At 45.2% G+C, this 25,334-nt stretch overlaps 1 protein-coding gene across 3 annotated transcripts in view; it reads right to left on the reverse strand.

Moving 5' to 3' along the window:
- NDRG3 (NDRG family member 3) overlaps window positions 1-25,334 on the reverse strand; it is an 836,729-nt gene that overhangs the window by 428,066 nt on the left and 383,329 nt on the right. The window lies entirely within an intron of this gene.

The raw sequence follows: 25,334 nt of genomic DNA on the forward strand, positions 1-25,334 counted from the left end.
AGAGTGTCTAAGCAAAACCTTAGACATTGTAAATGCAGGGTAGCCATAAGAGTATGTGGTCTGGGAGTTTGTCAAACACAAACTCCACAGTTCCATAATGGCTACACTGAAAACTGGGAAGTTTGGTATCAAACTTCTCAGCACAATAAATGCACACTGATGCCAGTGTGCACTTTATTGTAACATACACCCAGAGGGCATCTTAGAGATGACCCTGAATACCAATCTTACTTCTAGTGTAGGCTGACCAGTTTCTGCCAGCCTGCCACACACCAGACATGTTGCTGGCCACATGGGGAGAGTGCCTTTGTCACTCTGTGGCCAGGAACAAAGCCTGTACTGGGTGGAGGTGCTTTTTACCTCCCCCTAAAGGAACTAACACCTGGCGGTGAGCCTCAAAGGCTCACTCCTTTTGTTACAGCGCCCCAGGGCATCCCAGTTAGTGGAGATGCCCACCCCTCCAGCCACTGCCCCCACTTTTGGAGGCAAGGCTGGAGGAGACAATGAGAAAACCAAGGAGGAGTCACCCACCAGTCAGGACAGCCCCTAAGGTGTCCTGAGCTGAGGTGACCCCTGCCTTTAGAAATCCTCCATCTTGAGTTGGGAGGATTTCCCCAGTAGGATTAGGGATGTGTCCCCCCTCCCGACAGGGAGGAGGCACAAAGAGGATGTAGCCACGCTCAAGGACAGTAGCCACTGGCTACTGCCCCCCAGATCTAAATACACCCCTAAATTCAGTATTTACGGTCACCCTAGATCCCAGGAAATCAGATTCCTGCAACCTGTAGAAACAAGGACTATTGACCTACAAGCCCACAGAGAAGGAGGAAGACGACAACTGCTTTGGCCCCAGCCCTACCGGCCTGTCTCCAACTTCGAAAACCTGCAACCAGCAACACATCCGACAGGGACCAGCGACCTCTGAAGCCTCAGAGGACTGCCCTGGACTAAAGGACCAAGAAACTCCTGTGAGCAGCGGCCCTGCTCAAAACCAGCTACTTCTTTGCAACAAAGAAGCAACTTCCAAAGACTGCACGTTTCCTGCCGGAAGCGTGAGACTTCACTCTGCTCCCGACGCCCACGGCTCAAGATCCAGAGAACAAACACCACGGGGAAGACTCCCCGGCGACTGCAAGCCCGTGAGTAGATAGAGACAACCCCCCTGAACCCCCACAGCGACGCATGCAGAAAGAATCCAGAGGCTCCCCTGACCGTGACTGCCTGTAACAAGGGACCCGACATCTGGAACCAGCACTGCACCCCCAGTCCCCAGGACTGGAAGGAACCGAACCTTAGTGCAAGAGTGGCCCCCAGGCGACCCTGGGCCTAGCCCAGGTGGCGGCTGTCCCGAGAAGCCCCACCTGTGCCTGCCTGCACTGCTAGAGTGACCCCCAGGTCCCTCCACTGAAATCTATACAAAACCCGACGCCTGCTTTGAACACTGCACCCGGCCACCCCTGTGCCGCTGAGGGTGTGTTTTGTGTGCCTACTTGTGTCAAACCCCCCAGTGCTCTACAAAACCCCTCTGGTCTGCCCCAGAGGACGCAGGTACTTACTTGCTGGCAGACTGGAACTGGAGCACCCCTGTTCTCCATAGGCACTTATGTATTTTGGGCTCCTCTTTGACCTCTGCACCTAACCGGCCCTGAGCTGCTGGTGTGGTAACTATGGGGTTGCCTTGAACCCCCAACAGTGGGATGCCTATGCCCCAGAACTGAGACTTGTCAGTGTTTTACTTACCTCCTAATCTAACCTTTACTTACCTCCCCCAGGAACTGTTGATTTTTGCACTGTGTCCACTTTGAAAATAGCTTATTGCCATTTTTACAAAGAATGTATATGATATTGCTTTTATTCAAAGTTCCTAAAGTATCTAAGTGAAGTACCTTGCATTTAAAGAGTTTACTGCAAATCTTTAACCTGTGGTTCTTAAAATAAATTAAGAAAATATATTTTTCTATATAAAAACCTATTGGCCTGGAGTTAAGTCTTTGAGTGTGTGTTCCTCATTTATTGCATGTGTGTGTACAACAAATGCTTAACACTACCCTCTGATAAGCCTTAGAATTATGTCAGATGCACTTTGCAGAACAAGGCCTGGCAGTTCCCTCGTGAATGAATTACTGCAACAGATGTGTACTGGGTACACTACGCAACACCAACGATAAACAAGAAATTGTTAGATGTCAGAGTACTTATCACATCCCAAGGGAAAATACAAGTGGAAGGTAGTGCCAAATGCGCTGCCATAACACAGATTACAGCACCTGCATCAAGTTTACATATTGGTTATCCGAATCGGCTTTGCCAAAAGCACGGAAGCCAACATTGACTAAATGGTACTTATGTTGAGATTCATCACCCAAATGCAGAGCTCTCCAAAAGGCAAGCTAAATGAGATGGAGGAGGCCAGACACAAGACTAATTTACTAGCAAAAAAATAAATAGGCGGCGAAAGGTGGGCAACTTTCAGGGGAATAATATGCATGCAGCAAACATTGATCACCCAAGACTGGACCCCATATAGTGGTCATTAGAAGGCGAAACCACTGGAATAAGTAAGGAAAAAACACAAATTGGATCATGGAATATTGCAAGCATACAGCAGAATTCGGGAGATCCCTACCAAATGAAACTTCAAAATATGCAAGACATCATGGATCTGTAAGAGACCTAGGCAAAAGAGGACTTGGCCCTAAATGGTTACATTAACTACTCCATGAAAACAATGGTAAACTATGGCCTGGGAACAAGGGAAAGTTGCAACTATCACAACAAATGCTCATTTGTAACGAAACTAAAAAAATAACTTGTCAGAACAAATATAGATGGTAGACACTACTCAGAGACAACTGATCATAATGAGAAACGTATATGCCAAAACAAAAACTCCTGCAGAGGTGGATTGCTCCTTTAGAAAAAATATCAGTGTTTGCCTTAGTAATTAAAAATAGTATTCAGAATGGAGTCAAAATTGATTGAGATGCAGAAATATAGCACAAATGTTTTACTTAGGGTGTGAAGCCTATCAGAAGATCTGGGGCCTATCCTGTTCCTGTGTCCAACGAATAAGGCTGCAAGGAAATGCAGACTAAGATCTTGGTGAGTGCCAGTATTCGGCATACAGAGAATGCCCTATTTTTCATTTTTTATAAACTCAATCCCAGTTTAGAGACAATTGCCAAGTACTGGCTAGGACGACTAGAAACGTGGAGAAATGTCAGTAGCCTTCCAGACATCACTTGGTATATTTAGTGTGTTAGTTACCAACAGTCTTTCAGGTAATGGGATTGTGAAGGAGGGACAGGATGGGAGTAACATACACAAGAAGTGCTTCCCTGAAGAAGTTTCAACTTTAGTCACACTACTCCTGCTGAATCTCCTTTCTTATGTTTTATACGTTTCGGTGCTATTTTTCTATTTTTAGTAGGAGCTCTAATTTAAATCGATAATCTTGGTATGTATGAGGCACTTTCTTTCCACCTTCCACTTTTCTAATGAAGTAAAATGTTAAAACACCATGAACTATCTAGGCCAAGAGGCTTTATTGCATTTTTTATTTTGAATATTCTTCAGCATTGACTTGTCTCCCACATGCTCGAGATCAAAATCTAATTTTAAAAGACAGTCAAACTATTGAAGGCTACAATAACAATTTTCATCAACTTTCTTTATAAAGAAGAAACTTAAAAACAGAAAAAGTAACTATTTAAAGAAAAGTGACAGAATATTTCTGAACAAACCATTAAAAAATGACGGCAAAGAAGCCAAAGTAGTTAAATAGCTGCAGCCCATGGACGCTGGAAAAAAAGTCACTGTTATATTTCAAGAAGGACAGTTTTAACAGTACACCATCATGCCTTGTAGGGAACATTGACTTTTGTTTTGATTTTATTGCATGCCCTATAAAGTATGCATCTGCGGTTGGGACACAAAGATGATGGATCTGTCGTTTCTGGCTGTCACTAATTTCTATTTTGTTTGCACCTCAAGAAATAACTGCATCTTGTTCTGAGCTTGCTGGGATGATGCATTGTACTTGTGCTGTCCATCAGTACAAGAAGGGAGTTCGCCTTGATGTTTGGAGGAAAAGACTTTCAAAAAGTTAGATGGGCTGCCTCAACTTGATGTTGATGTGGTAGGTCTTCATTCTCTAGCCATGTTCCATTTGATTGAAGGCAAACCATACACACTCCGCTGCAGGGAAGCATCGGTTGCAATCGTCTGAGTTGAAAAGCATTGATGAAAGGTGACCACTTTTATAAGATTAACAGATTGCTGCTATCATGACAGACTGAATTGCAGCCTGTAATAGTGTCAAAATGTCTTCTCAAATGCCCAAATACTGGCAAACTGACTTTAAAGACACAGTTGCAGTGGCATTATCTGGAGACATTTGGAAATAGAAAGATACAAGATGCCATTGACACAGATAGGGATGAAATCTGATGGGCTGACCAATAGCCTATCTTTAGAATTTCAAACTCTTCAGGAGGAGAGAACACAGTCTCTGCTCCAAGTATATACTGCCTGCATCAGGAATCGCTCCAAAGAAATAGATGGATCTGACGGGGATTGAAACTGACTTTCGTTCACACCCTAGAATGGCTATTGTTAGGCTAAAGTAATGCTGAATGGGATAGAATGCAGATGTCTTTGTGAGCCAGTCGCTCAAGTAGAGGTATAATAAAATGATCTTTCAGCTTCTCACTTTGAGAATGTTCTTGGAGCGGATCTGAGGTATAAGGGAAGGGCTGTTTACTTAACCGCTTTGGTGCGGGCGTCGGCCACTGGCCGACGCCCACACACCCTCCCTGGTGCGGGTCACGACCAGTGGCCGACACCAGGAAGGGCATTAATAAATCCTCGGGTGCGTCGCACCCGAGGATTATTTTTTTTTTACTTCCCTGGGGAGACACGGAAGCTACCGTGTCTCCCCCCGCCCCCCACCCGCCCCTTTGTGACGTCAGCGCGCCGACGTTGCAAAGGTGTTTTCCCCATCAAAGCAGGAAGCAGCCTTGCGGCCGCTTCCTGCTTTATTGGGGAAAACGGCCTTTTACACGTTCGGGAAGGCCTCGTAAGAAAGGGGAGACTCTCCCCTTTCTTACGAGGCCTTCCTGAAAGTGTTTCCTGGCCCCCGGTCGCAGCTGTGCTGCGATCGGGGGCCAGGAAACACTTTCAGGTTTCCTGGCCCCCCCGATCGCAGCACAGCTGCGATCGGGGGGGCCAGGAAACACTTTGAAAAGGCCTCGTAAGAAAGGGGAGACTCTCCCCTTTCTTACGAGGCCTTCTGAAATGGTTTCCTGGCCCCCGATCGCAGCACAGCAGCGATCGGGGACCAGGAAACCCCACTAGACACCAGGGATATCACTTTTGGGGGGGGGGGGGGGGCGCTATCGCGCCCCCCCAGGGGATTTTTTTTAAAAAAAGAATAAAAAAAAAATGAAATGACAGGGGGTCGCCCGTGGGCAGGGTGACCCCCTGTGGGGGCAATTTTTTTTTTAGATGTTGTAGGGTTTCCCTGGGGGCCATTTTGGCCCCCAAGGAAACCATACAACAACAACAACAAAAAATGTATATATCTATATATATCTATGTAGATAGATATATCTAGGTACATGGATATATATATATATATATATATATATATATATATATATATATATATATATATATATATATATATATATATATATATATATATATAGAGGTAGATCTGTCTGTATCAAAGAGATTTATAAAGCGCGCTACTCACCTGTGAGGGTCTCAAGGCGCTGGGGGGGGGGTGGGGGCGGGGGAGGGAAAGGGGCTGGGAGGTTCACTGTTCAAAAAGCCAGATTTTGAGGCCCTTCCTGAAAAGAAGTAGGTTTTGGGTCTTGCGAAGGTGGGTTGTGAGTGCGTTCCAGGTTTTGGGTGCAAGGTAGGAGAAGGATCTGCCCCCGGTGGTGGTGTGTTTGATGCGGGGGACAGAGGCGAGAGAGAGGTCAGCTGAGCGGACGTTTCGTGTGGGGGTGTGGAAGGTGACTCTCGTTGAGGTAGGCAGGGCCTGTGTTGTGGAGTGATGTGTGCGAGGATGAGGATCTTGAAGGTGATCCTTTTGTCAATGGGGAGCCAGTGGAGGGATTTGAGGTGTGGAGAGATGTGTTCGTGTCGGCGGAGGTCGAGGATGAGTCGTGCTGCTGAGTTCTGGATGCGTGTAGTTTGCGCTTGAGTTTTAGAGTGGTGCCGGCGTAGAGGGCGTTTCCGTAATCAAGCCTGCTGCTGATGAGTGCGTGAGTGACAGTTTTTCTGGTCTCTGTGGGGATCCATTTGAATGTTTTTCAGTATACGGAGTTTGTTGAAGCATGAGGAGGTAAGAGCGTTGATTTGTTGGGTCATCGAGAGGGAGGAGTCTAGGATGATGCTGAGGTTGCGTGCGTGGTTGGCGGGGGTGGGTGCAGGGCCTAGCGTGGTGGGACACCATGGGGGGTCCCAGGTGTTTTTGTGTGGGCCAAAGAGGATTATTTCGGTTTTGCTTGAGTTGAGTTTCAGGTGGTTGGCTGTCATATATATATCACTTTTGTCAATATGTGTGTGGTTTCCCTGGGGGGAAAAGGGTCTGACTTGTCTAGTGGCAGTTTTAGTGCCATAAAGAAGCGCAGAAGGTTTATATGCCTACTGCAAAGAGAACATCTGTATTTTATGTAAATAGCCGAGTACATTAGTAAAGTCTATGGAGAGATGAAGGGCTCTTTTGCTGGGTGGTAATGAGGGAATCCGAGGAGGAGGGAGTAGGAGCACCAATAATGATTGTTGGACTGGGCGCAGGAGGTGCTAAAGACTGTGACGAATGGTATGTGACAAGGTGTTTTTTGAGTGTCTTGAAAGTACCTGCTGATTGAGGGAAGAAGCGCAGGTAAGGTGGCCTCTACTGTTGCACATATCTCACACACACCATCGATTTTGTGACTGTCTACGTAGGCTAGTGTTTTAGAGCAACAGTTTAGCCAATAGCAGAGATGGCATCTTGATGGATGACTGCTGCCTGCAATCGGGTTATAGAGGACCGCTCTGACATAGGATCAGAGACTGAGACATCAGATACTGAGACAGCATCTGAGGGATAGGATAATGGCGCAGACTCTAGGAGTGATTTTTCAGTCAGAGGAGTCCCATTCGAAAACTCCTCTTCCAGTACATTATGAGGGAGGTGATGAGGACAGTCCTGCTGTCCCTTCGCAAGCTGTTCGTGCAACTGGGTAATAGTGGGTTAGGCCAACCCAGAGAGCAGGTGAATGCGGCGGCAAGCAGAGAGAGAGTGCTCTCTTGGGAGCTCACCAATTTAGTTCAGCCCCAAATTCCACCACCCAAATCATATTGTGGAGACATCAAAATTGTCAATGGCAAAACAAACTGGTTTTGTAAGGCAGGCACCTGTGTTTTTGGTCCTGGATTCGGCGGCCATATAGAGAAACACACTAAACCCAAACATTTCTGGAAACTAGACATTCGGGGGAGTCCACAGAGGTGTGACTTGTGTGGATTCCCCAAAGTTTTCTTACCCAGAATACACTGCAAAGCTGAAATGTTGAATAAAAACTCTATTTTTCTCGCATTTCTGTCACACAAACTACAGGAATATGCTGGGATCCACAACATTCCTACCACCCAGTGACTCCTCACCTGTCCTGATAAAAACACTACCCCACTTGAGTGCCTACACCTAGTGCCTGTGTCAGGAATGGATCACCCCAGGGTCAACAGCTGCCTCACGTAAGGACCAACATTGACCGTTGTGTGATCTATTCCTGTCGCAGGCACCAGGCCTAACCACACAAGTGAGGTATCATATTTATCGGGAGACTTGGGGGAACGCTTGGTGGAAGGAAATTTGTGGCTCCTCTCAGATTCCAGAACTTTCTGTCACCGAAATGTGAGGAAAACGTGTTATTTTAGCCACATTTTGAGGTTTGCAAAGGATTCTGGGTAACAGAACCTGGTCCGAGCCCCACAAGTCACCTCATCTTGGATTCCCCTGGGTTTCTAGTTTTCAAAAATGTGCTGGTTTGCTAGGTTTCCCCAGGTGCCGGCTGAGCTAAAGGCCAAAATCCACAGGTAGGCACTGTTTTCTATGAAAAAATGTGATGTGTCCACGTTCTGTTTTGGAGCATTTCCTGTCGCGGGCGCTAGGCCTACCCACACAAGTGAGGTATCATTTTTATCGGGAGACTTGGGGGAACGCCGGGTGGAAGGAAATTTGTGGCTCCTCTCAGATTCCAGAACTTTCTGTCACCGAAATGTGAGGAAAACTTGTTTTTTTAGCCACTTTTTGAGGTTTGCAAAGGATTCTGGGTAACAGAACCTGGTCCGAGCCCCGCAAGTCACCCCTCCTTGGATTCCCCTAGGTCTCTAGTTTTCAGAAATGCACAGGTTTGGTAGGTTTCCCTACGTGCCGGCTGAGCTAGAGGCCAAAATCTACAGGTAGCCACTTCTCAAAAAACACCTCTGTTTTCTTCCAAAAATTTGGATGTGTCCACGTTGCGCTTTGGGGCGTTTCCTGTCGCAGGCGCTAGGCCTACCCACACAAGTGAGGTATCATTTTTATCGGGAGACTTGGGGGAACGCTGGGTGGAAGGAAATTTGTGGCTCCTCTCAGATTCCAGAACTTTCTGTCACCGAAATGTTAGGAAAACTTGTTTTTTTAGCCACTTTTTGAGGTTTGCAAAGGATTCTGGGTAACAGAACCTGGTCCGAGCCCCGCAAGTCACCCCTCCTTGGATTCCCCTAGGTCTCTAGTTTTCAGAAATGCACAGGTTTGGTAGGTTTCCCTATGTGCCAGCTGAGCTAGAGGCCAAAATCTACAGGTAGGCACTTTGGAAAAAACAGCTGTGTTTTCTATAAAAAAAATAGGATGTGTCCATGTTGTGTTTTGGGGCATTTCCTGTCGCGGGCACTAGGCCTACCCACACAAGTGAGGTATCATTTTTATCGGGAGACTTGGGGGAACATAGAATAGCAAAACAAGTGTTATTGCCCCTTATCTTTCTCTACATTTTTTCCTTCCAAATATAAGAGAGTGTGTAAAAAAGACGTCTATTTGAGAAATGCCCTGCAATTCACATGCTAGTATGGGCACCTCGGAATTCAGCGATGTGCAAATAACCACTGCTCCTCAAAACCTTATCTTGATCCCATTTTGGAAATGCAAAGGTTTTCTTGATACCTCTTTTTCACTCTTCATATTTCAGCAAATGAATTGCTGTATACCCAGTATAGAATGAAAACCAACTGCAGGGTGCAGCTCATTTATTGGCTCTGGGTACCTAGGGTTCTTGATGAACCTACAAGCCCTTTATATCCCCGCAACCAGAAGAGTCCAGCAGACAAAACGGCATATTGCTTTCAGAAATCTGACATCGCAGGAAAAAGTTACAGAGTAAAACATAAAGAAAAATGGCTGTTGTTTTCAGCTCAATTTCAATATTTTTTTCTTTCAGCTGTTATTTTCTGTAGGAAAACCTTGTAGGATCTACACAAATGACCCCTTGCTAAATTCAGGATTTTGTCTAGTTTTCAGAAATGTTTAGCATTCTGAGATCCAGCATTGGTTTCACACCCATTCCTGTCACTAACTGGAAGGAGGCTGAAAGCACCAAATATAGTAGAAATGGGGTATGTCCCAGTAAAATGCCAAATTTGTGTTGAAAAATTTGGTTTTCTGATTCAAGTCTGCCCGTTCCTGAAAGGTGGGAAGATAGTGATTTCAGCACCAGAAACCCTTTGTTGATGGCATTTTCAGGGAAAAAACCACAAGCCTTCTTCGGCAGCCCTTTTTTCCCATTTTTTTGGAAAAAACAAAATTTTCACTGTATTTTCTTGGTCTCCTCCAGGGGAAACCACCAACTCTGGGTACCATTAGAATCCCTAGGATGTTGGAAAAAAAGGACGCAAATTTGGCGTGGTTAGCTTATGTGGACAAAAAGTTATGAAGCCCTAAGTGCGAACTACCCCAAATAGCCAAAAAAGGGCTCAGCACTGGGGGGGAAAAGGCCCAGCAGCTAAGGGGTTAATGTACACTACCTCCACAAATATTATGACATGCAATATTACTGAACAACGGGCATGTAGAAATTTGAATTCTGGAGAATTATGGCCACAACTAGTCCCTTGATGGCAGTGGGGCTAAATTTGATAAAGCCAACATATGAAAATGATCTTTCTTTACCCAGATCGAAAAAGTGTTTGCACTCTTGTTTGAGGCCCTTTATCGAACCAGTATGTAACAGGATTAAAGCCCCTTCCCTTTACGTGACTTAGAAAAGGTTGAACGTCAGCTTAAGTAAACCTCCATGGTACTGAGTAGACTTCTTTGGAGGAATGACTGGATGATGGAAACAATAGCCATTTTGCACACTACTGAGCACCAATCCCTCTCACTTCCAGGTGACTGCTGTGAAGCATTGAAATATTAGAGTGGCAAATGGAAAAGGGGGAATGGAGGAGGCACGGTTCTGCAGTTTTTCCTGCAGGTCACCTCTTCCCTTTGGAGACCTGAAAGGTTGGTAGGACTTCTTTTAATGCTGCTGGTGGGCCTGCAGACACCCAGAGGGGGTTTGGAACTTCTGTTATGAAAATAGTAAGTTGTGATGCTTGTACTGGTGCCTTTGTTACTACTTCACTATGGGCAGCTCCTGAAGCGTTACTAGCTCTGTCTTCCTTCGATGTATTTTGCCATTCGCATGGGGACCGAAATAGTGTTAACAGAAAAAGGAAGCTAAACAATCTCTTTTGAACCTCTAGTTTTAATCCAGTAAAGTGGCGCCATGAAAAACAATGTAAAGCTAGGCTATAATAATAACTTTGGGTAACCAAATCAGATGAATCTGCAGATGCACAATCATTCTTTCCTGAAGAAACATCTGGAAATTATAGTCTTCATGTGGCAGCTTTTCTTGAAAAAATGAAGGAGATTCCCATAAGGATCTTAAACACTTACTGCTTCATTATGTTCATTATATTCATTACGTTCAACAAAACGTCCTCTCTTCTACACAGATTGCTTTCCATGAGGCTATACAGTCTGGAGCAGTGGTAGGATATTTCTTTGCAGCCACAATGAGAAGTGAACCCAGAGGATCTGAATGTAGGAAAAAAGGGTCTTCGTTTTTTGGCTAATATTGTCTGTGAAAGAGCTGGAGCCTCTTTAACTAAGGCTGGTGTTAAAAATAACTATAATGCTGATTCCAACAGACATGTGACCAGAGGGAGCAATGCTTCAGAAGAACAGCAATGATGCAGGGTCTCAAACATAATGCATTTTCAGGATTGGTGTGTCAAGGCTTTGTAGTTCCATTAAACAATACTTTAATTAAAGTTGCACCTTCGATCTGTGAGACTCCTCATTCAAGTTTCAAGAACAGCCTCAAACCAAAGAGTTCAACAAACATTATGTAATGTGCAGAAATTATGTTGTTTGCTACTTCTAAAGTGCGACAATTGCCCCAAAGGGGCATCTCGTCACTAAAATCCACAATTCCATTCTGCTAAACTGAACCAGAGAAAGGGTCAGATTATGCCTGTGAGAAAAGCCAAGCATTAAGATGCTTTCTAAAAAACGGTTTGATTCTCTGCTTGTGTCAGAGAGAGGAAACTGACTACAGGCCTCAGCAGCAAGAACAGAGATCTCACTCCTTTAATCTTCAGCCTGAACTTGGGGGTAGCTAGAAATTTTGCACTGGCCGATCACAAGAATACACACATAGTGTGAATCTGTCCAAGAATAATTTGGGCCCAGTCCAACAGATGGCTCTAATGACTGCTAGGGATTTAAACAGGATCTGCTTTTCCGCCAGAAGCCAGTGGCGTTCCTTCCGCCATTTAGCTGTGGATGTCCAGCAGGGAAGTTTTCATACAAGTTGAACTATGGCATTTTGTACTACTTTGTGTTTCTTAACCAGATATTTAACTACTCCAAGGTAGAGGCTGTTACAGTAGTCAATCCTGGAGGTGACTCAAAGCACACGTTACTAATTTCCTCGTTTCTAAGGGGAGAAGTTCGAAAAAAATGAGTAGTTCCTGCCACCACAACAATTTAATGATGAAAAGATAAGTCTGTACCAAATTTAACTCCCAGGTTTCTGGCCACACCTGTAAGGGAAGGAGATTGGGTAAGATCTTCTGGCCACCAGTCTGAAGCAGAAAAAAACAAGTTACTTACCTGTACACTGTGGTTCTCCAGTATTATCTTTCATAGATTACCATGCTTCGATCTTCCCCGTCGTCATAGTGGGAGCCCCAGGGTAACCGTAATATAAGCAGTGTTGAAGCATTAGAATTAAAACCTCATAGAAAACAAGACATCCAAACTTCAATCAATCAGAGCACAGACCCTGAAGCACTCGTCCCCTGCAGAGCCGCCATATCTCGGATTTCGAGCACAAGTGTATAAAATAGAGAATAAGAGGTATACAAAAATGGTGAGGTATAAAAAAATGGTGAGGTATAAAAAAAATAAAAAAATAAAAAATAAATAAAGGGTGAGCCTTAATGGGGAGGGAGGGTTGCATGTGAATCTATGAAAAATAACAATACTGGAGAACCACAGTGTACAAGTAAGTAACTTGTTTTTTCTCCAGTATTGTATCTTCCATAGAGTCAAATGCTTGAATCAGATTAAAGAGCAGTACCAAAGGAAAAGGGAAGGTGGGTAATGCAAACTACCCCACCATGATCATTTGAAAAAAAAATATTTTCAAAGCATGAAATGCTATACTTTATTTTGCAATGAGGAACGCCGGATCAGCTCAATGGCAATGGTAAAAATGAAGAAACTGAGAAGAAATCAGAAAAAAATAAGTTGACATCATACTAGAAAAGAACAAATCCAATGTTGCCTAACTTATGAAAAGAGAAACCAAAGTGAAGCTTGTCCAACCACAACATCTGCCTTTCTCCATGCATTCAGGCAGTGGTGCCTCCTTGAAAATGTGGGCATTCACCCACAATGCTGCCCTGCAGATATCCAGCAAGCATACACCTGCAAACAAGGCTGAAGAAGTTGCAACCTTTTGGGTGGAATGATCTTTCACCTTCTTAGATACTGGCCTTCCTGCCTGTTTGTGGCAAAAAGCTATGGACGCCAACCCCCAGCGAGCAATGCTAGCCCGTGTCAAGGCCTGTCCTTTTCTTGGCCGTGTGTAAGAAACCAAGAGCTGGTTGGACTTCCTGAAAGTTTTTATTCTATCCAGATAGAATTTTGGACAACAAATGTCTAGAGTGTGTAAGGCTCTCCCCACAGGAGATGAGTTAGGAAAAAAGGTTGACAGATTAACTGGATTGTTCAAGTGAAAATAAGACAGCACTTTTGGTATGAAGTTCGGGTTGGTGTGAAGTATGACTATCTGGAGGAAACTATAGATAAGGTTCTTGGGTTGTAAACGCTTTTCTCACTTATTCTTCTTGCGGACATGACAGCCAAGAGAAATGCCACTTTCCAAGAGAGAAATTTCAAGTTCACCTTGAAATCTGATAAGCTGAAACAAGACTGTGTTAAGCTGCCACTGCACCAACAAAGGCCTGATTGGAGGATAGTCCCAAAAAAGTCCCTTCACGAACTCCTTGATCAGGTAATCGGACCATAGTGATAACTGTCCAGAACATCTCCTGAATCTGGAAATGGCTGCTAGATGGACCTTAATGGAGGAATGAAAGACCTAATTTCGAAAGGTGCTACAGATAAGGGAGGAGATGGGATAAGATTGAGAAGAACACAATGAACAAAATCTTCTACACTTAGCTGAATAGCATTTATTGACACAGCCTGATCCTTTAATAAAATGGACGAGCATTCCTCAGAAAGATCTAGAGCACCAAATTCAATGTCACCATGAGCCAGGCTGACAAACAGTGCAAATTTGAGGATGGAGCAACTGGCCCCTGTTCATTGACAACATATTCTGTGGAGATTGGAACTGTATGTGAGGACTCTCTGAAAGGCCAAGTAGCTTTGTGAACCAATACTACTTTAACCAAGCTGGGGCGATGAGGATCAGACAGCAAGGGTCGCACTTGGAAATGGAGGGAACGCATAGGCAAACATGCCTGTCCATGCGATGTGGAAAGCGTTTCCCTGTAAGCCCAGTTGAGGGTATCTGCTGGCGTACAAACTGCACCTTTTGTTGTGGTGAGTGTCAAACAGATTCAGGTTCGTATGTAGTTGTTGGTGATTTAGTTTCCACTTGTGACGTTGTCTGTTGGTTTTGCTGGGCGAATCTGCACAATCGTTCTGTGCTCCTAGAACATACTCTATTTTCAGAGAAATGTTTACCAACAACCATTTTCAAACTAGCTGTGCGTCTGTCGAGATCGCTTGAGACTTTGTGCCACCTGCTAAAACCATTGTAGCAGTGTTGTCTGTTCTCACTAAAACCACTCAATTGTGAATCCTGGGGAGACATGCCTGAAGTCCCAGGAACACTGATTTGAGTTCAAGAAGGTTTATGTGCAAATGAGCATCTTGACCGGACCACTTTCTGTGCACCTCCAGGTCCTGTACATGAGTACCCGATCTGTTGTCATTATCACCCGTGGTGTAATACAAAGGAATGATAGTCCTTGTGAAAGATTGTCCATGCATGTCCACCAGAACATTGCAGTGCTAATTTTTGGCGTGATGACAATGGTGTCCTCAAAGGAACCTTGAACATTGATCCATTGAGCATCTAGGTGCATAAGGAGACAACAGTTCAGGATTAATGGAATGCAGAATGACATCACCCCCAACATGGACTTGAACTTCCTGACAGAGTAGACTTTCCTACTGAGAGTGCCTCTGTTACTGCTTTTAGACGTAGAATCTGTTCTTGAGTGGGTAAAGCCTTGGACACTGCTGTGTTCAGAACTGCTAAGAACACTGCCGACCTGGATGGATTGAGAGAGGATTTTTCTTCTCTCAGCTTGAAACCCAGAGAATGAACAAGCTGAATACAAGCCTGAGTCAATTACTTTGCTCCCTGAAGCATGGGGCCTTTTATCAAGCAGTTGGTATGGGAATACCTGGACCTGAACATCAGGGAGAAGCCGCCACCAGCATCATGCACTTCTTCAATACCCTGGAAGCTGATTTCAGGCCAAAGGTAAGTACTTTGAACTGGTAATGGAACCCTGCCATCTTGAATCTCAGAAACATTCTCTGCTTTGGATGGGTAGGGGTATGGAAATATGCATCCAACAGATACAAGGAAGTCATATAGCCCTTTGTTTCCATCATCTGTCAGATCTCCTGAAGTGGTAACATTCGGAAAGACTGATTCTTGATGAAATTGTTCAATATCCTTAGATCCATGACTTGCCTCCATTTTCCTGACTTCATTTTCATGAGGAAGAAGTTGGAATACTGATTTGGCGGAACGTCCTCTATCGCATTCCTGGCTAGAATCAATCTAATCTCCTCCATTAGTATGGAAAGATGGCGAAGGGAGGATCTGTGTGGAGGGAAATTGGGAGGCTTTTGAACAAATTTCAGTGTGTGACTGTGTTGGATTACGCTAACACCCATTTGTCATCTAAGATTATATTCAACTGATCGAAGAATATAGACAAAGTGTAGCCAAATTATAGTGGGACTGAGGAAACAGGGGCCTGCATCATATTACTGTCTCCCGGAACCATCCTGGGCCTTTCCTCCAACCCGTGGAAGTCTACACTTTAGTTGGCTGGTATAAGCTGCCGCTGGTCTGTAGAGCTGCCGGGTTGAGTAAGGAGCACAAAACCCCTGCTGAGGATAAGGTTGAGACCTTGCCTGCGGCAAAGATGACCTGATCGAAAACTGACCCCTACCTCTGCCCCCGAAATGACTGAAATCTTCTTTGTTGTAGAGTGCCCAGAGGACGGGCCTTCTTTATATCCACCTTGATGCACTGTAAGGCTTCATCTACATGTTTCCCAAATAAGTTGTCTCCATCGAAGGGCATAGCTAGGATTTTAGAATGAACCCCAGGATGCAAAGATATTGCTTTTAGCAACCCTGACGATGTCAAATTGCCGCACCTGCCATCTGCCTGAAAGCTGTGTTGGAGATATCCATGGTGAGATTGATAATCTCAGACAAGGCCTTCTCACCCTCCATTAGTATGTCTTGAATCTGTTTTTCTCCTGCAGAAGGTATTCTAAGGAAAACAAATCAGACTACATCTAGGGGTCATATCTACAGAGAATGGCTAGAGTATTGGAGGCCCTGATGGAGATCGCTGCCCATGGCTGAAAACCTTTTACCATTATTGTCCAGGCTGCAGCCTTCTTTGTCTGGAGAAGCAGAGCAGGATGAAGATGGGTTCTTCGCTTACTGCTGCAGAGCCTGCATAATGACAGAGTCCGGTCTCGGCTGACCAATGAATTAGGTAGGAGCAGAATCAGGGGCTTTATATATTTTTTAATCTAGTTTAGGGACAGCCGCTGAGATAGAGGCCGGGGTTTATCACTTTAAATCCATCCTGCCAAATGAAGTCCACAAGCAGGATGGCTCTTGTGGAGCTTTGAGCCTCTGGCCTAAAATCACAGATGAAACATTCAGTTTGCTTCACTGGGAGGGAAAGGTGGAAGCCCTTGCATGCCCTTCATTAGGATGGCATGAAACCCCCCAATGTCTGCTGAAGCAGATTCACCCGAGGAGGAATAGTAGAGTCCAGTAATGGTGCCACATAATCTTCCCATTCAGGTTGGTCCCTAGCATCACATTGAATTTCACCCTCCTCAGGTGGCTGGTCACCAATGCTTTCGACAAGGGTGTCAGATATAGTAATTGAGGGCAACATAAGCTTCTCTCTAGCTTGTAAGGAAGATGGACTTCTAAGAGTTGAGGAAGCCACCTAAGGAAGTTGTGCAATCAGCATCTGCTTGTCCGAGGTATTAGCGCCTGGAAAACGCTTATAATAATCATCAAGCAAAGATCAGTGACCAATGATACTGGGAGCATGACAGGCGAGTCTTGTAACTGATGATTGTAGGGAAGTACCATCTTCCTTGGCATGTTACCCCCATTTTTCACATGTATGTCAGTATGTTTTTGCCTGTCTCACTGGCATCCTGCTAGTCAGGACCCCAGTGCTCATAGATAAAAACCTATATGTCAGTGTGTTTTGCCTGTCACACTGAGATCCTGCTAGCCAGGACCCCAGTGCTCATAGTTTGTGGCCTAATGTGTTTGCCTGTGTAGTGTCTAACTGTGTCACTGAGGCTCTGCTAATCAGAACCTCAGTGCTTATGCTCTCTGCTTTTAAGTTTGTTACTGTAGGCCAGTGACTGCATTTACCAATTTCAATTGGCACACTGCCCCCCCCCCCCTTATAAGTCCCTAGTAAATGGCACCTAGGTAGCCAGGGCATTGGGGTTGCATGACATCCATATGGGCTGCAGCATTTCTTTTGCCACCCATAGGGAGCTTAGACAAACTCTTACACAGGACTGCCACTGCAGCCTGCGTGAAATAGTGCACACATTATTTCACAGCCATTTTCACTGCACTTAAGTAACCTATAAGTCCCCTATATGTCTAACCTTCACTTGCTGAAGGTTAGGTGCAAAGTTACTAAGTGTGAGGGCACCCTTGCGCTAGCAAAGGTGCCCCCACATAGTTCAGGGCCATTTCCCCGGACACTGAGTGCGGGGACGCCATTACACACGTGCACTACATATGGTCAATACCTATATGTAGCTTCACAATGGTAACTCCAAATATGGCCATGTAACAGGTCTAAGATCATGGAATTGTACCCCCATTCCAAATCTGGTATTGGGGAGCCAATTCCATGCATCCTGGGAGCTCCACCATGGACCCCCAGTACTGCCAAACCAGCTCTCTGAGGCTTGCACTGCAACTACAGCTGCTGCCACGACAGGCAGCCCAGTCCCAGGAAGGCAGAACAAAGCATATCCTCTGAGAGCAGGGTATTACACCCACTTCCTTTAGAAATAGGTGTTACAATCCTCAACGAGGATGTCACAATTGCACGGCCCTGCACGGGACTCCGTCTGACATCACTGTGGCAATAAGAGGTCCTCAACGGTGTGCTGACGTCAGTTTCACCCTTTTTTACATGCCTTTGGGGCAAACAGGTGAAAAACGACCTCACGACAGCACATATATACATACATATAGCCATATGGATGCAATACAAGTACAACATTTATATAAACATTAATCAACACATTTATACATTTATAATAAATAAGCTTTGGTATGACCAGACAGGCAACAGGGAGGTGGGTGGGACTGTGAGGAATCCACAGGTAGCTAGCGTATCCACCGGAAAAAGCATTACCGTAGGTAAGTAACTTGTTCTCCTGATGGATACAACTACCTGTGGATTCCTCACCTTATAACCAGAGTCCCAAAGCAGTACCACACTCTGAGGTGGGTGCCTGACTAGTCACACCAAGAAATCCTGTAACACAGAACATGCACAATACCCATCCCTCCTGACTTCCGAATCCAAGAAATTATGCTTCGCTAAAGTGTGGAGGTAAGCCCAAGTTGCTGTTTTACAAATATCTACTCCAGGAACACCTCTAGCCAAAGCTGAAGTGACAGACTTAGCCCTGTTAGAATGAGCTTTAATACCCTCAGGAGGACTCTTCTTTGCTAATGAATAACTGATCTTAATGCAAAAAATGATCCACCTGGATATGGTTCTTTCATGAACAACTCTGCCTTTCATCTTGCACACATGCCCTTCACGACAGACCAGACTGACTAGGCAGTAGTGCTTGGTGAACATGTGCAGGGATGCCCACATTGCTGCCTGACAGATGTCGAGGACCAGGAAACTGCACGCTAATGCAGTGGTTCCAGCCTTGGCTCTGGGAGAGTGAGCCATAAGCACTGAGGGGGCTGCTTCTTGGCCAATGGGTAGCAGATCTTAATGCACAGAATGAACCAATGCAAGAAGGTCCCTTTCTGGACTGCTCTCCCTATTTTGGCTTCTAAATAGCCCATGAAGAGTTGACCATCCAACCAGAATTCTTTTGTGCATTGAAGGAAGCTGGCCTGGTGCGTGGTGGGTACCTAAGGTACTTACACCTTATATCAGGTCCAGTTATCCCTTATTAGTGAAATGTAGTCAGTGTCTAGAAGCCAGGCTCTCTAGAGGTAGCTGTGGATGAGCAGCCAAGGCTTATCTAGCAGACATGCAATGGTCATAAAGCACTTACACACACACACGTAAGAAAACTCAGTGTTACCAGTTGTGGGTCGCATCGGTAATGGTGGAGGGGGGCAGTGGGCGGCACACACGAAGGGGGTGGGGCAGCGTGGGAGCAGTCAAAAAAATAATTAAAAGAAAAGAAAAACATAAGATCTCCCACGTCGCACACCCTTTACCGCTTCTGCCCAAATACTGGAGTTTAGAGCCCGCTTCCAAGGCACCCCGCCACCCCTCTCCGTAGATAATGACCCCCCCTTCTTGTTCGCCGTTTTTCCTCCCTAGTTTTCCCGACAAAAGTCGGAAAAAGGAAAACACTGTAGAGAGGAGGAATTAAATTAACAAGGCGCAATAACCAAAAGTATTCTTCTTGCCCCCTCTTTTTCTCTTTTTAACGCCTAGAAATCCAGGGGAAAAACAGCACAAGAAGTGGAGGGCCAAGTACCCCCACCCGACAGGGAACCTATCTAAGCGATGTCCCACCTCCTTTCTCAAGACCCTTAAACCTGAGGAGCTCTCAATTAAAACAACAATTTACACTCTCAGTCCTTCCAGGAAACGGCAAAGCACCATGAATACAAAAGCGTTTTGAGTTTTGGCGTCCCTCTGAGTCTCACTACCCTTCTGTATAAAGCAGCAAGTTTTGCACAGAATTTGTGATTATAAAATGACAAGCGCTGAAACGTAACAATCCCTAGCGAATATGCAGCTGTAAAACTCAATATTTAGGCTTGGAGTTCCTCTAATACAAACTTCTAGTAGAAGACTCTTGCATCTGGTTATTCTTGCAATAGGCAGCACTTTCACAGGTATAAATGTTTTCTTTAAGCTCCCCAATACTCCTGGGAGGGCAGCAACGATAATGATAACAGTCTCTGCCTGCTGGAGACAAGCTATAGTCAAGCAAAAATCATAGGACTAGTCACCCAGGCACCCCCCCACTCCACCAGAAATACCCTGTCACCGTCTTTGCTGCTCCTTGCTCCGCTAGCGCAGCTCCAGGGGCTTCCCTCAAGAAACGCTGAAACGGGAGATCCGAGGCTCACGCTCCCGGGCTCCCAATCCGTTGCACGAAGGCGAGAGGAGAGAATCCTCACCCTCGCCTCCCTGTCGTTCAAGCCGTCGCCCGGGTGGGGGCCGGGGGCACAAACACACGCGGATCCGGCAGTGAAAGCTACCGCAGCTTTCCCGAGTCTCACGCGCCCAGACTCCCAAACCGGAGCGCGAAGGCGAGATGAGGAAAATCCTCACCCTCGCCCCTTTATCCTTCAGGCCATCGCCCGGGGGGGGGGCCAGGGGGGACAAACAGACGTGGATCCGACGGAAAGAAACCTCTGCTGCTTTCCCGAGCAGAGACCGAGGGAAGGTCTGCTCACAATGCAAGACGCGCGGTTTCGGCGTCACATCCGTCCGACGGGAGTTCACGGCAGCTCGTTAGCTGACCGTCATGTTCCTCCAATGGCCCAGACTCGTTGGTGCTTTTTTTGATCTTATACCTCCCGCTGCTCTCTCCGTGGGAGCCTCCCGGAGTCCCCGGGGAGCCACACCAGATCCAACTTAAGTGGGACGGGGGCAAGAAAGGAGTGTGAGAGTGTTGGAACCCCGCAGTGCATGTCATTAATCAAGCGACGCCCCAGGGGTGCCCGGGCAGAAGTCAACGATGTGATTGTGGCCAGGAAAAGTAAGCCCGGTACCCGTGGTACAAGTGCTAATCTTCGGACTCAGGTCTCTGGAACTATAACAACAGGTATAACGGACTTAGATCCTAAAATCTATGGTGAAGGGCCACCCCACACAACACTATTAGTGGATCATCCTTTACCCCTCCGGGAAGAGAGTCAAATTGAGATCCAGGGGAGGAGTGATTCGTTGATCACAAGGTACTTCCAGACCGCAATTCCTCCACCACAGGATATGGCAAACGTTAAACCGGCCTTAGACAAGCTAGAGGCTTCTAAGCTAGTTGAAGGTGGTTCAGTTGTCGGCCCAGCACAAGAATTGTTAGATATGGAACCAGCTACAGTGAGAGAGGGCCCTTTTAAGATACTACCCTTGCCGGAAGTTGATGGTAATTTTTCCAGTGGATCAATAACGTATGACTTGGATGTACAGGCTCTGCTAATTTCTCTCACCAAAGAAATTAGAGGGAAATTCGAAATTTCAGAAACTAATCAAACTAGGATTCGGGAAGCCTGTGAGGTCTTGGAAAGTAAAATCAACCTGTTATCAGACCGGCTGGGGAAACTAGAGGCTGTGGTGGAGGCCCACGAGGAACGAGTGTTAGCTCAAGCTAAGGACATTTCACAATTGAAACGGGGAGAAAAGATGTTGCAGGACAGATTGGAAATGTTGGAAAATAATATGAGGAGAAACAATATAAGGCTCTTGGGAGTTCCAGAGGGGTTGGAAGGGGAAAATATTAAGAGCTATGTGATTTCGCTGATTAGGGATGTCCTCCCCAGTATGGTAGGGATCAATCTGGAGGATGACATTCAGAGAGTCCATCGTGATCCTTTCAAGAAAAATCCAGGAAGGAAAAACCCCAGGAGGATTTGGATAAATTTCAACACATACTCTATTAAGGAAAGAATCTTGTCCGAAGCTCTCAAGGTTGGGGCTTTTCCCAAAGGGGAATGGTCTCTTAGGATAAGATCTGATGTGTCTAAGGCAACGTTAGATAGGCAGTGGGAGCTGGGAAGTTTTATGCGTGAGCTCCGTGAGCTAGGGGCGACGGTCCAACTAAGGTTCCCGGCAGCTCTCCGTATAATGTGGAAGAATAAAATGTACAATATGAGAGATCCTGGGGAGGTCAGTATATTTATAGAGCAGATTAAGGCGTCTCAATAAGATCTAGTGGAAAGCCCCCGTCCGGCGTGGGGTTCGAAGATAGGATAACAGGATGGTTATCCCAGTAGAAAAAGGGAGGGTTCCTCTGGGGGGGGAATGGGGTTTGGGGGGCACGTTGGTGGTGGTGGGTGTAGGGGTGGGTGACACGGGGAGTATGGGTTTGTTTTGGGTTTGGTGGGTTGAAAGGGATAAAATAAGAAAGTCCTCATATGTTGCTAATATAGGTCGGGGGGTTGCTGTTCTCCCTTTGTTTTCCTTCTCGCTATGAATGAGCATGCAGGGTATTGAAAAGTTGAGATTTATCTCATGGAATGTGAATGGGTTAAGGGTGTCTGGTAGGAGGAGAAAGATCTTTGAGTACTTACGTTTGGTTGAGGAGGAGATTATTATATTGCAGGAAACCCATCTTCACCAAACTGAATGGGAGACCTGGCTTAAACAGCTGAATTGGGTTGCGTTTAGCGTATGCTCTTCTCAAACTAGTACAATAAAAGGTGTGGCAGTTTTGATTAAGAAATCCATGAGGTTCAGGGTAGGAATAGTACATGCTGATCCTAGAGGGAGGTGGGTAGTGGTAGAGCTGAGTGTAGGTGGTCATTGGATTACAGTGTCGGGTTACTACGGGCCGAATATTGACGACCCATCGCCATTTCAAGACTTATTTAATATTCTACTCTCAGCTAGGTACCCAGTGGTGTTGGGTGGGGATTTTAATATACTGCTAGACCCTGTACAGGATAAGTCAACCCCTAGGGGTACGGTTAATTCACCTAAAACAAGGGCAGTAGTGAAGCAAGCAATGCAGGATTTAGGCTTGGTAGATGTCTGGCACTGGAGAAGGGGTGAAGGAGATAGATATACATTCCACAATAAAAAATATGGGCATAGATCTAGAATAGATTTTTTTTTAATTCATAAAAGTTTATGCCCGGAGGTAAGAAGGGTAGCTCACAACACAGCACACATGTCAGACCATTCTGCAGTAACACTACATTTAGATATTAGGGTGAGTAACAGGACAATTAGGAGCACAATTAATTGTGCTCTATTTTTAGACGACGCATCAGTAGAAGTGTTAAAAAAAGATACTAGAGAATTTTTTCAGTTGAATCAAGGAACAGCAAGTTTGGGGTGTGTTTGGGATGCGTTCAAGGCTTTTATAAGAGGGAGGCTAGTTAACCTTGCAGCTTATAAGTATCGTGAAGAGAGGGAAAAGTTGGGAAACATGGAGTTGTCATTGAAAACCTTGCAGGTTGCAAGGTATAATGCGCAGTTAGAAGGGAAAACGGATTTAGTAATGGAGCTGTCTTGTCAAGAGGAAAAGGTCCGGTCTAATCTAGATGCTTTTTTGGAAAACCGCTGTAGGTTAAAATGGGAAAGTAGTCAATATGCTCATTTTGATTATGGAGAAGGCTGCAGTAAACTGTTAGCGTGGAAGGTTAAGTCAGACTTTTCCAAAAGGCACATTTTATCAGTCAAATCGGAGCCTGCGAATCAGGTCTGTACGGAGCAAGAGGAGATTGAGGGGGCATTCGTATCTTTCTTTCAGGAGATATATTCAGAAAGTTCGGTTAACTTAGAAGAGCCGGTAAGAGAATTCTTAGATAATGTAGATCTCCCAGTTTTAGAAGAGTCGAAGATGCTCCTACTGAATGATAAGTTAAATGAGGCTGAGTTGGCGGAAGGTCTAAAGGCACTAAAAAAAGGTAAGGCAGCGGGGCCAGATAGTCTCCCTAACGAATTATATAGGGCTTTGGGTGAGGAACTTATCCCTTTTTTATTAGAGTTATTCAACTCTATGTTGATAGAAGGGACCCAAATTCCCAATTCCTGGAGAGAGGCGACAATTTGCTTATTGCTAAAGCCGGGTAAGGATTCCACGTCTTGTTCCTCCTATAGGCCCATCTCTTTGCTGAACGTAGACTATAAACTTTATTCAGGACTTTTAGCCAAGAGACTGGGGAGAGTTGCTGGCAATCTAATCCATTCGGACCAAAAGGGCTTTATGAAGGGGAGGCAGCTTCACGAGATAACTCACGAGTTATTTGCTGCAATTGATTTGGCGGTTCACAAGAAGGCGCCTCTGGCGATCTTGTCTTTTGATGCGGCCAAGGCCTTTGACCGTGTTAATTGGTTGTTTCTAAAGGTGGTTCTGGAAAAAGCGGGCTTGGGAATCCCTTTTATCAGGGCAATAGGAGAACTGTATAGATGTCCTCTAGCGAGAATTCTGGTAAATGGCCATTTAACACAAGAATTTAGGATTTGGCGAGGTACGAGACAGGGATGCCCCCTATCTCCTTTGCTTTTTAATTTATACATTGAACCCTTGGCAACTTTACTCCGGTCTTCTAAAGAGATTATCCCATTTCGAACTGGGGGATGGGAAAAAAAACTGGCTTTATACGCAGATGATTTGATGATATATACGAGTGATGTTAGCTCTACTCTACCTAAGGTCACTGCTTTGATGGAACAATTTGGAAGACTTTCTGGGTACAGCATAAATGCAGAAAAGACAGAAATAATGTGTTGGAATTTGATGTATGCTCCCCATTAGTTAAACAAGAGATCAGATATTTGGGTATTCGGTTAACAGCTGCTCTTAACGAGGTAGCTAAATTGAACTTTGATATAGTATATAGGGAAACCAAAAAACTGTTAAAAGCGTGGGCTGCTCTTCCTCTTACGATAATTGGGAGATCTAATATTTTGAAGATGTGTATCCTTCCAAAATTTACTTTTTTGTTCAACACTATCCCATTAGAGTTTGAGAAGAGTTGGTTTAAAAAACTACAAGGGGAGTTATCCTCATTTGTATGGGCTTCCAAGGGAGTTAGGATTGCTTGGAAGAAGTTGAGTAGAAAAAGGGAATGGGGAGGTATTGCGTCTCCAGACCTTTTTAAGTACTATTTGGCTTTTCACCTAAAAAATATTAGAGTTTTATTGAATAAAAGGACTGAGCACGATTCAGTCTGGGGAGCATTAACGGCTCACCTTGAAGAAGGAGCAGATCACTTTTTATATAAATTTGGACACCCCAGTTACTTCAAGAAAGTTCGCTTGAAACTCCCCAGACATGCATGTAAAGTTTGGATGCATTTTCGGAGGGCGTTAGAGATACCTTATTTTTGTAGCTCAGCTCCCATTTGGGATTCGCCTGGCACTCCGGAATGCCTCATAGACAAACTATCAACTCCTTTGAGAACAAGTGGGGTGGAAAGATGGGGCCAGTTGATGGAAGGAGATGAAGTGTTAAGCTGGGGCGCATTCCAGGAAGGTACTGGTAGGACAGTTTCTAGATTTAAGTATCTT

Source organism: Pleurodeles waltl, chromosome 7, assembly GCF_031143425.1.
Source record: "Pleurodeles waltl isolate 20211129_DDA chromosome 7, aPleWal1.hap1.20221129, whole genome shotgun sequence".
Lineage (NCBI taxonomy): Eukaryota > Metazoa > Chordata > Amphibia > Caudata > Salamandridae > Pleurodeles > Pleurodeles waltl.